The 10091-nt window shown below is 40.2% G+C and overlaps 1 pseudogene; it reads left to right on the top strand.

The window, feature by feature from the left end:
* The first annotated feature begins 616 nt into the window (after positions 1–616).
* Positions 617–9716, top strand: LOC148553121 (uncharacterized; annotated as a pseudogene).
* The last annotated feature ends 375 nt before the right edge of the window (positions 9717–10091 follow it).

Here is a 10091-nt window from a genome sequence, read left to right as displayed (position 1 = left end):
TTTTCCTTATTTTACTCATAAATTTCAAAATTTTGCATTAAATTAGTCAAAGATTTTCAAAATCATATCTTTTTTTTTAGTCAAGTCAAAATTCTAATTTCAAAAATTGATCTTTCAAATCTTTTTCAAAAATCAAATCTTTTTAATTTCTTCAATCATTTTTTTTCAATCATATCCTTTTTTTAAATTGCAATCATATCTTCTCAATCACATCTTTTTCAAAATAATTTTCAATCATATCTTTTTTTTATAATAAATTGCAATCATATCTTCTCAATCATATCTTTTTCAAAATAATTTTCAATCATATCTTTTTGATTGCTAATTCTAAAATCTTTTTAATTAATTAATTAATTTAGTTTTCAATTTGCTTTTATTCTATTTTCTTCTAATTTTCGAAAATCATATCCAGAATTTTTCAAATCTTTTTAATTAATTAGCCACTTTAGCATTCGAATTATTTATTTATTTTTTTACTTTTTTTTCCTAATTTTCGAAAACTTTTATTTTATTCTTCATTTATTTTGCTTTATTTTATTCGGTTACTTTTAATTAAATAAAAAAAATTTTAAAATATAATTTCATTGCAATTCATATCAATCCCCTTTTCTTCATCATGGACCTAAGTGGAAATGAGCAGTCTAGAAGGACTCTGGGGTTATATGCTAACCCCATTACAGCTGCATATGGGAGTAGCATCTGTATACCTCCCATCAAACCAAGCAGTTTTGAGCTAAATCCTCAGCTCATTATCATGGTGCAACAAAATTACCAGTATTCCGGTCTTCCACAGGAAGAACCTATTGAGTTTCTGGCACAATTCTTACAAATTGCTGACACAGTACGTGATAAAGAAGTGGATCAGAATGTCTACAGATTATTATTGTTTCCATTTGCTGTAAAAGATCAAGCTAAGAGGTGGTTAAATAACCAACCCACAGCAAGCATAAAAACATGGAGACAATTAACAGACAAATTCCTGAATCAATTTTACCCACCAAAAAGGATGACACAGCTAAGGCTGGACATCCAAGGCTTTAAACAAGAGGATCATGAATCTCTTTATAATGCCTGGGAGAGGTACAGAGGGATGCTAAGAAAATGCCCCTCTAAAATGTTTTCAGAGTGGGTACAGTTAGACATCTTCTACTATGGACTTACAGAAAAAGCTCAGATGTCTCTAGACCACTCAGCTGGTGGATCTATACATATGAGAAAAATGATTGAAGAGGCCCAAAAACTCATAGATACGGTTGCTAGAAACCAACATTTGTACTCTAGCAGTGAGTCCTACATAAAGGAAGAGGCCAGGGCAGTAACTACTGATCCTAATCCTCAGGAACAGATTATTGAGCTTAATCAGCAATTACTCCTTATGACAAAACAATTAGCAGAATTTAAAGAGATGCTCCAAGACACTAAAAATGCTAACAAGAATATGGAAGCACAATTGAATCAGACAAGACAGCAGCTATCTAAACCGATAACAGAAGAATGCCAAGCTGTTCAACTAAGGAGCGGAAAGACATTGAATAAAACAACTCAAAGTAGCAGAAAGCCAAGAAAGGAACAACTAACAGAGGATAACTAAACCATTGCTCAAAATCCCTCTGAGGACAGCAAGAGCCCAGAGAGGAATAACTCTGGCGTTCAAACGCCAGAAAAGGGTGAAAGATTGGCGTTAAACGCCCATCCAGCACCCAATCCTGGCATTCAAACGCCAATGAGGAATCAGACACCTGGAAGTGCTGATAGTAACCCCTCTAAGAAGGCTTCTCCAACCACCTCTATAGGGAATAAACTTGCAGTAACTAAGGTTGAAGAATATAAAGCCAAGATGCCTTATCCTCAGAAACTCCGCCAAGCGGAGCAGGATAAATAATTTGCCCGCTTTGCAGACTATCTCAGGACTCTTAAAATAAAGATCCCATTTGCAGAGGCACTTGAGTAAATACCCTCTTATGCTAAGTTCATGAAAGAGATCTTAAGTCATAAGAAGGATTGGAGAGAAACTGAAAAAGTTTTTCTCACTGAAGAATGCAGTGCAGTCATTCTGAAAAGCTTACCAGAGAAGCTTACAGATCCAGGAAGCTTTATGATACCATGCACATTAGAGGGTGCTTGCACCAAGACATCTCTATATGACCTTGGAGCAAGTATTAACCTAATACCTGCATCCACTATCAGAAAGCTTGGCTTGACTGAAGAAGTCAAACCAACTGGGATATGTCTTCAACTTGCTGATGGCTCCATTAAATATCCATCAGGCATAATTGAGGACATGATTGTCAAGGTTGGGCCATTTGCCTTTCCCACTGACTTTGTAGTACTGGAAATGGAGGAGCACAAGAGTGAAACTCTCATTCTAGGAAGACCATTCCTAGCAACTAGACGAACTCTTATTGATGTACAAAAAGGGGAAGTGACCCTGAGAGTCAATGAGGATGAGTTCAAGTTAAATGCTGTCAAAGCTATGCAGCATCCAGACACATCAAATGACTGCATGAGCACTGATATTATTGACTCTTTTGTGGAAGAGATCAATATGACTGAGAGTCTTGAATCAGAGCTAGAGGACATCTTTAAAGATGTTCAGCCTGATTTGGAGGAACGAAAGGAAATAAAAGAACCTCTAAAAATCCCTCAGGAAGAGGAGAAACCTCCTAAACCAGAGCTCAAACCACTACCACTATCCCTGAAATATGCATTTCTGGGAGAGGGTGACACTTTTTCAGTGATCATAAGCTCTGCTTTAAATCCACAGGAAGAGAAAGCACTAATTCAAGTGCTAAGGACACACAAGACAACTTTTGGGTGGTCCATAAGTGACCTTAAGGGCATTAGCCCATCAAGATGCATGCACAAAATCCTATTGGAGGATGATGCCAAGCCAGTGGTTCAACCACAGAGGCGGCTAAATCCAGCCATGAAGGAAGTGGTGCAGAAAGAGGTCACTAAGTTACTAGAGGCTGGGATTACTTATCCTATTTCTGATAGCCCCTGGGTGAGCCCTGTCCAAGTTGTCCCCAAGAAGGGAGGCATGACAGTGGTTCATAATGAAAAGAATGAACTGGTTCCCATAAGAACAGTTACAGGGTGGCGTATGTGTATTGACTACAGAAGGCTCAATACAGCCACCAGAAAGGATCATTTTTCTTTACCATTCATAGACCAGATGCTAGAGAGACTAGCAGGCCATGAATACTACTGCTTTTTGGATGGCTATTCAGGCTACAACCAAATTACCGTGGATCCTCAAGACCAAGAGAAAACAGCATTCACATGTCCATCTGGAGTATTTGCTTACAGAAGAATGCCTTTTGGTCTATGCAATGCACCTGCAACCTTTCAGAGATGCATGCTCTCTATCTTCTCTGATATGGTAGAGAAGTTCCTGGAAGTCTTCATGGATGACTTCTCAGTATTTGAAGACTTATTCAGCTCCTGTCTTGATCATCTAGCACTTGTCCTGAAAAGGTGCCAAGAGACTAACCTGGTCTTAAACTGGGAAAAATGTCACTTTATGGTAACTGAAGGAATTGTCCTTGGGCACAAAATTTCAAGCAAGGGGATAGAGGTGGATCAAGCCAAGGTAGAGGTAATTGAGAAAATACCACCATCTGCCAATGTTAAGGCAATCAAAAGCTTTTTGGGGCATGCAGGATTTTATAGGAGGTTCATAAAGGATTTTTCAAAAATTGCAAAATCTCTAAAAAACCTGCTAGCTGCTGACACGCTATTTGTGTTTGACACAGAGTGTCTGCAGGCGTTTGAGACCCTGAAAGCCAAGCTGGTCACAGCACCAGTCATCTCTGCACCTGACTGGACATTACCATTCGAATTAATGTGTGATGCCAGTGACCATGCCATTGGTGCAGTGTTGGGACAAAGGCATAACAAGCTTCTGCACGTCATTTACTATACCATTCGTGTTCTAAATGACGCACAGAAGAATTACACAACCACAGAAAAGGAGTTACTTGTAGTGGTTTATGCCATTGACAAGTTTAGATCCTATTTAGTAGGTCCAAAAGTGATTGTGTATACTGACCATTGTGCTCTTAAATATCTACTCACAAAGCAGGATTCAAAACCCAGGCTCATAAGATGGGTGTTGCTTCTGCAAGAGTTATAGAAAAGAGAGACAGAAAAGGGACAGAGAACCAGGTAGCTGATCACCTGTCCCGGATAGAACCAATAGCAGGGGTGTCCCTCCCTCCTATTGAGATCTCTGAGACCTTTCTGGATGAGCAACTTTTTGCCATTCAGGAAGAACCATGGTTTGCAAACATTACAAATTATAAAGCTGTGAGGTTCATACCCCAGGAGTACAGCAGGTTGCAAAAGAAAAAACTAATTTCTGATACAAAGTACTACTTATGGGATGAACCATATCTCTTTAAGAGATGCGTAGACGGAATGATCCGCAGATGCGTCCCTAGAGAGGAGGCACAGAAGATCATGTGGCGTTGCCATGGATCACAGTATGAAGGACATTTCGGAAGTGAGCGAACAGCCACTAAAGTCCTCCAATGTGGCTTTTATTGGCCTACTCTCTATAGAGATACCCGAGAGTTTGTGCGTAACTGTGACAATTGCCAAAGAGCTGGTAACTTGCCTCATGGTTATGCCATGCCTCAACAAGGGATCTTAGAGATTGAGTTGTTTGATGTATGGGGTATTGACTTCATGGGTCCTTTCCCACCATCATACTCAAACACTTACATTCTGGTGGCAGTAGACTACGTATTTAAATGGGTGGAGGCAATTGCCACACCCACTAATGATACAAAGACTGTGCTGAAGTTCCTTCAGAAACATATTTTTAGCAGATTTGGTGTTCCCAGAGTACTAATCAGTGATGGGGGCACCCATTTCTGCAATAAACAACTTTACTCTGTTATGGTTCGATATGGAATTAGCCACAAAGTAGCAACTCCGTATCATTCACAGATAAATAGGCAGGCTGAAGTCTCTAATAGAACTAAAGAGAATCCTGGAACGGACTGTAATTGCCCGTAGAAAGGATTGGGCAAAGAGCTTGGATGATGCTCTATGGGCATACAGAACAGCATTCAAGACTCCTATAGGAACCTCTCCATACCAGCTTGTGTATGGCAAGGCCTGTCATCTGCCCGTGGAACTGGAACATAAAGCCTACTAGATAACCAGATTCCTCAACCTGGATGCTAAGTTAGCTGGTGAGAAAAGATTGCTCCAGCTAAATGAGCTAGAGGAGTTCAGACTCAATGCTTTTGAAAATGCAAAAATTTATAAGGAAAAAGAAAAAAAGTGGCATGACAAGAAATTGTCATCCAGAGTCTTTGAGCCAGGATAAAAAGTTCTGCTGTTCAACTCTAGGCTCAGATTATTCCCCGGGAAATTAAAATCCCAGTGGAGGGGACTATATGTGATTACAGGAGTGTCATCATATGGATATGTTAAGCTTCAAGATATTAATTCTGACAAAAAGTTCATTGTTAATGGACAGAGAATCAAACATTATCTTGAAAGCAATTTTGAACAAGAATGCTCAAAACTGAGGCTTGAATGAAGCTCGGTCAAGGTCCAGCTAAAGACAATAAAGAAGCGCTTGTTGGGAGGCAACCCAATTTTATTTTCTATTGTTATTTTATGTTTTCTGTAGGTTGATGATCATGTGAAGTCACAAAAACAATTGAAAAAGCAAAAATAAACTGAAAAATAGAATGAAAAACAGTACACCCTGGAGGAGAACCCTACTGGCGTTTAAACGCTAGTAAGGGTAGCAGAATGGGCGTTAAACGCCCAGTCTGGCACCATTCTGGGTGTTTAACGCCAGAAATGGGCAGCAACCTGGCGTTTAACGCCAGGATTGGCAGCAAAGGGCGTTTTGCAAGCCTAATTGGTGCAAGGATGAGAAATCCTTGACACCTCAGGATCTGTGGACCCCACAGGATCCCCACAAACCCTAACTCACTCTCTCACTTCTTCACATATTTTCATAATACTCTTCCCCAAATAACCTCCACCAATCACCTCCATTACTCCTCCAAAACCATCATACAACCCACCTACACCCACCCACTCAAATTTAAACCATCACTCCTTCCTTTTCCACATCATAACCACCTAAACCCCCCTTGGCCGAATAATTCACACACCTCCCTCTCCTCCATCTCTTCTTCTTCTCCTCCTTTCTTTATTTCTTTTTCTCGAGGACGAGCAAACCTTTTAAGTTTGGTGTGGAAAAGCTCAGCTTTTTTATTTTTCCATAACCATTTATGGCACCTAAGGCCGGAGGAACCTCTAGAAAGAGGAATGGAAAGGCAATTGCTTCCACCTTAGAGTCATGAGAGAGGAGCAACAAAGGCAAGGAAGAGACATTGAGGAGCTCAAGCACTCCATAAGATCTTCAAGAGGAAGAACTAGCCGCCATCACTAAGGTGGACCCGTTCTTTAATCTCCTTGTTCTTTATCTTCTGTTTTTCAAATTTTTATGCTTTATGTTTATCTATGTTTGTGTCTTTATTACATGATCGCTAGTGTCTCAGTGTCTATGCCTTAAAGCTATGAAAATGAATCCATCACCTTTCTTAAATGAAAAATATTTTTAATTGAAAAAGAAAAAGAAGTGCATGAATTTTGAATTTTAAAACAGATTAATTATTTTGATGTGGTGGCAATACTTTTGTTTTTCTGAATGAATGCTTGAACAGTGCATATTTTTTGAATTTGTTGATTCATGAATGTTAAAATTGTTGGCTCTTGAAAGAATGATGGAAAAGGAGAAATGTTATTTGATGATCTGAAAAATCATAAAATTGATTCTAGAAGCAAGAAAAAGCAGTGAATAGAAAGCTTGCAGAAAAAAAATGCGAAAAAAAAAGAGCAAGCAGAAAAAGCCAATAGACCTTTAAACCAAAAGGCAAGGGTAATAAAAAGGATCCAAGGCTTTGAGCATCAGTGGATAGGAGGGCCCACAGGAATAAAATCTTGGCCTCAGCGGCTATACTAAGCTGTCCCTAACCATGTGCTTGTGGCGTGAAGGTGTCAAGTGAAAACTTGAGACTGAGCGGTTAAAGTCGTGGTCCAAAGCAAAAAGAGTGTGCTTAAGAGCTCTAGACACCTCTAATTGGGGACTCTAGCAAAGCTGAGTCACATTCTGAAAAGGTTCACCCAGTTATGTGTCTGTGGGATTTATGTATCCAGTGGTAATACTGGAAAACAAAATGCTTAGGGTCACGGCCAAGACTCATAAAGTAACTGTGTTCAAGAATCAACATACTGTACTAGGAGAATCAATAACACTATCTGAATTTTGAGTTCTTATAGATGCCAATCGTTCTGAACTTCAAAGGAAAAAGTGAGATGCCAAAACTGTTCAGAAGCAAAAAGCTAAAAGCCCCGCTCATCTAATTAAGACTGATCTTCATAGATGTTTTTAGAGTTCATTGTATATTCTCTTCTTTTTATCCTATTTGATTTTTAGTTGCTTGGGGACAAGCAACAATTTAAGTTTGGTGTTGTGATGAGCGGATAATTTATACGCTTTTTGGCACTGTTTTTAGTATATTTTAGTTGGTTTTTATTATATTTTTATTAGTTTTTATTTAAAATTTACTTTTCTGGACTTTACTATGAGTTTGTGTATTTTTCTGTGATTTTAGGTATTTTCTGGCTGAAATTGAGGGACCTGAGCAAAAATCTGATTCAGAGGCTGAAAAAGGACTGCAGATGCTGTTGGATTCTGACCTCCCTGCACTCGAAGTAGATTTTCTAGAGCTACAAAAGCCCAATTGGAGCGCTCTTAATTGCGTTGGAAAGTAGACATCCTGGGCTTTCTAGCAATATATAATAGTCCATACTTTGATCGAGATTTGATGGCCTAAACAGGCGTTCCAAGTCAGCTCAAGAATTCTGGCGTTTAACTCCAGAACTGGCACAAAAGCTGGAGTTAAACGCCCAAACTGGTATAAAAGCTGGTGTTTAACTCCAAGAAAAGTCTCTACACATGAAAGTTTCAATGCTCAGCCCAAGCACACACCAAGTTGGCTCTGGAAGTGGATTTTTACACTAAACACCCTAGCTTACTCATTTTCTGTAACCCTAGGTCACCAGTTTACTATAAAAACTACTTTTAGTGATTCATCTTGTACCTCATGACACTTTACACGTTTCCTATTGTATTCTCTACGGCATGAGTCTCTAAACCGCATTGTTGGGGGTGAGGAGCTCTGCTGTTCTTCATGAATTAATGCAATTACTACTGTTTTCCATTCTATCACGCTTGCTTCTATTCAAAGATATTCATTCGCACTTCAACCTGATGAATGTGATGATCCGTGACACTCATCATCATTCTCATATATGAACGCGTGCCTGATAACCACCTCCGTTCTACCTTAGACTGAATGCATATCTCTTAGCCTCATGATTCAGATCAGAGTCTTCGTGGTATAAGCTAGAATTATTGGCGGCCATTCCTGAGATCCGGAACGTCTAAACCTTTTCTGTGGTATTCTGAGTAGGATCTGGGAAGGGATGACTGTGACGAGCTTCAAACTCGCGAGTGTTGGACGTAATGACAGACGCAAAAGGATCAATGGATCCTATTCCGACATGATCGAGAACCGACAGATGATTAGCCATGCGGTGACAGCGCATTTGGAACATTTTCACTGAGAGGACGGGAAGTAGCCATTGACAACGGTGATGCCCAACTTAAAGCTTGCCATGGAAGGAGCCTTGCATGCATGAAGAAGAAGACAGTAGGAAAGCAGAGATTCAGGGGACAAAGCATCTCCAAAGTCTCAACCTGTTCTTTATTACTGCATAACATGTATTTATTTCATGTTCTTTTACTTTTTACAATTAAATCTGAGAATTATTGATATCCTGACTAAGAGTTACAAGATAACCATAGCTTACTTCAAGCCGACAATCTCCGTGGGATCGACCCTTACTCACGTAAGGTATTAATTGGACGACCCAGTGCACTTGCTGGTTAGTTATGCGGAGTTGCAAAAGTGTGATTGTAATTTCGTGCACCAGTCACTAGAGCGAAAAAAGGTAGATTCCCCTTAGCGTGAATGCGGCCCATAGATTGGCGGATGAGACGGGGGATATGCACCGGTCTCTCTGTGAGGACACACCAAATCAACAAGGCTAACTCGGCAATAACAGATGAGCCATGGGTGCTTGGGAGCACGTAGTGGGCCAGAATTTGGGCCCATGCTTGAGCCTTTCTGGTGAGAAAACGTGCGTCAATGCCCTTGGGCCGGGGCCTCATCCTTCCTTGAATCCAGAATGATTCGGGTGTGGTCCGCTAATGGTCCGGTCTTAAGCACATTTTGAATGGCCTCCTCTGTGACGGGAACTTGCCTTCGGCGCACCAATACCGATGTGAGGGAAGGGGAATGGTAATTTGTGTAAAATTTAGACACTCATAACAAGTTCGCCTCCCGTGGCTTCCTCAATAGGAATTCCCATTGTCGTCGTTCGATGCGGGGCAAAATGAGCGGTATGACATGAGCCAGAGGGGCCAGAAGGGGCTCTACATGATAGTTCCTTGGCTTGATCAAGGGATAGACAAGTTCACAATAGTGGTTGGGGAAATTGTTCGGATCCCTCGCCGGATTGTCTTTTTCCGAAACATCAATCTTAGCAACGCTCCTGGGCTTGGTGAGGAGGGCCTTAGCTTGCGGGCCTTGGTGTACTTTGCCAGTAGACCATGATGGTGCCTTCTTGGGCGCCTTTCCATTGTCTCTTTTGAGCACCATCCTAGAATAGAAGGAAAGGTGGTGAAATTAAGCCTAAAGAGGCACCAAGAAGGAATAATCATGCAAGTGATAAAGCACAAAAGAATAAGTGGTTTAGATACATGACAGCTGCAACATGTGGCTAAGACAATAATGAAGATCATAGCTAGTCACTAGCATGTGATAAATGAGCGGTATAGGCATGTGAACACGAAGCATGAGAAACGCACACTCATAACAATAACAACAAGAAGTAAAATATGGGATGATCTTGTAGAAATGAAACAAGAAATGTAGTAAGTTTAATGTATACATGAACAAACAAGTGAATGATAAGGAACACCAAAATAG

The sequence above is a fragment of the Arachis ipaensis genome, chromosome B7 (assembly GCF_059453495.1).
Source record: "Arachis ipaensis isolate K30076 ecotype BB chromosome B7, ASM5945349v1, whole genome shotgun sequence".
Taxonomy (NCBI): Eukaryota; Viridiplantae; Streptophyta; class Magnoliopsida; order Fabales; family Fabaceae; genus Arachis; species Arachis ipaensis.
This window is presented reverse-complemented; position numbering and strand designations above follow the sequence as displayed.